General features: G+C 35.8%; 1 non-coding gene across 1 annotated transcript; it reads right to left on the bottom strand.

Moving 5' to 3' along the window:
• Positions 1–1,338: 1,338 nt before the first annotated feature.
• LOC148565087 (small nucleolar RNA R71) lies at positions 1,339–1,446 on the bottom strand. Its single transcript, XR_015885518.1, has one exon. It is a non-coding gene; the product is annotated as a small nucleolar RNA R71 (small nucleolar RNA).
• Between the last annotated feature and the right edge of the window lie 866 nt (positions 1,447–2,312).

Here is a 2,312-nt window from a genome sequence, read left to right as displayed (position 1 = left end):
TCAAATCTTTTTCAAAATTATTAGTTATTTTCGAAAATTCCAAAAATAATTTTCAAAAATCTTTTTCTTATTTTATACCATAATTTTCGAAAATAACATAATCAATTAATGTTTTGATTCAAAAATTTGAAGTTTGTTACTTGCTTGTTAAGAAAGATTCAAACTTTAAGTTCTAGAATCATATCTTATGATTTCTTGTGAATCAAGTCATTAATTGAGATTTTAAAAATCAAATCTTTTTCAAAACTAATTTCAATCATATCTTTTCAAAAATATCTTCTTATCTTATCTTTTTCAAAAATATCTTTTCAAAATATCTTTTCTAACTTCCTAAACTTCCTCTCTTTTCAAAATTTGTTTCAACTAACTAACTAACTTTTTGTTTGTTTCTTAACTTTTTCAAAACCACCTAACTAACTCTCTCTCTCTCAATTTTCGAAAATATCTTCCCTCTTTTTCAAAAATTTCTTTTTAATTAACTAATTATTTTTATTTTTTATTTTTGAATTCAAAAATTTTCGAAAAATACTAACTAATTTTCAAAAACCAATTTTCAAAAATCACTAACTCCTTTTCAAAAATAATTTTCGAAAATTATCCCTCATTCTCTCCCATCTTATTCTATTTATTCATTCATATCCTAACATCTCATCTCACATTCCAATCCTCACAGTTGTGTTTCTTCCTTTACATCACATCCTTTATCTCCCCCTCTTCTTCTACTTACAAAGGGATCCCTATACTGTGGTATAAAGGATCTCTATTATTATTATTATTATTTTTCTGTGTCTTCTTCTTTGTCATATGAGCAGGAGCAAGGATAAGAACATTCTTGTGGAAGCAGATCCAGAACCTGAAAGGACTCTGAAGAGAAAATTAAGAGAAGCTAAAATATAACAATCCAGAGATAACCTTTCAGAAATTTTCGAACAGGCAGAGGAGATGGCAGCCGAAAATAATAATAATGAAAGGAGGATGCTTGGTGACTTTACTGCACCTAATTCCAATTTACATGGAAGAAGCATCTCCATTCCTGCCATTGGAGCAAACAACTTTGAGCTGAAACCTCAATTAGTTTCTCTGATGCAGCAGAACTGCAAGTTTCATGGACTTCCATCTGAAGATCCTTTTCAGTTCTTAACTGAATTCTTGCAGATATGTGATACTGTTAAGACTAATGGAGTAGATCCTGAAGTCTACAGGCTCATGCTTTTCCCTTTTGCTATAAGAGACAGAGCTAGATTATGGTTGGATTCTCAACCTAAAGACAGCCTGAACTCTTGGGATAAGCTGGTCACGGCTTTCTTAGCCAAGTACTTTCCTCCTCAAAAGCTGAGCAAGCTTAGAGCTGATGTTCAAACCTTCAGACAGAAAGAAGGTGAATCCCTCTATGAAGCATGGGAAAGATACAAACAGTTGACCAAAAAGTGTCCTTCTGACATGCTTTCAGAATGGACCATCCTGGATATATTCTATGATGGTCTGTCTGAGTTATCTAAGATGTCATTGGATACTTCTGCAGGTGGATCCATTCACCTAAAGAAAACGCCTGCAGAAGCTCAAGAACTCATTGACATGGTTGCTAATAACCAGTTCATGTACACTTCTGAAAAGAATCCTGTGAGTAATGGGACGCCTATGAAGAAGGGAGTTCTTGAAGTTGATACTCTGAATGCCATATTGGCTCAGAATAAAATATTGACTCAGCAAGTCAATATGATCTCTCAGAGTCTGCATGGAATGCAAGCTGCATCCAACAGTACTCAAGAGGCTTCTCCTGAAGAAGAAGCTTATGATCCTGAGAATCCTGCAATAGCAGAGGTGAATTACTTAGGTGAACCTTATGGAAACACCTATAACTCAACATGGAGAAATCATCCAAATTTCTCATGGAAGGATCAAAAGCCCCAACAAGGCTTTAATAATGGTGGAAGAAACAGGTTTAGCAATAGCAAGCCTTTCCCATCATCAACTCAGCAACAGACAGAGAACTCTGAACAAAATGCTTCTAATTTAGCAAATCTAGTCTCTGATCTATCTAAGGCCACCGTAAGTTTCATGAATGAAACAAGGTCTTCCATTAGAAATCTGGAAGCACAAGTGGGCCAGCTGAATAAAAGGATCACTGAAATCCCTCCTAGTACTCTCCCAAGCAATACAGAAGAGAATCCAAAAGGAGAGTGCAAGGCCATTGACATAAGCGCCATGGCCGAACCTGTGAGGAGAGGAGAGGACGTGAATCCCAAGGAGGAAGACCTCCTGGGACGTCCAGTGATCAATAAGGAGCTTCCCTCTGGGGAACCAAAGGACTC

Source organism: Arachis ipaensis, chromosome B5 (genome assembly GCF_059453495.1).
Source record: "Arachis ipaensis isolate K30076 ecotype BB chromosome B5, ASM5945349v1, whole genome shotgun sequence".
Classification (NCBI taxonomy): Eukaryota; Viridiplantae; Streptophyta; class Magnoliopsida; order Fabales; family Fabaceae; genus Arachis; species Arachis ipaensis.
The sequence above is the reverse complement of the archived record's forward strand: the minus strand, read 5'-3'. Positions and strand labels throughout refer to the sequence as shown.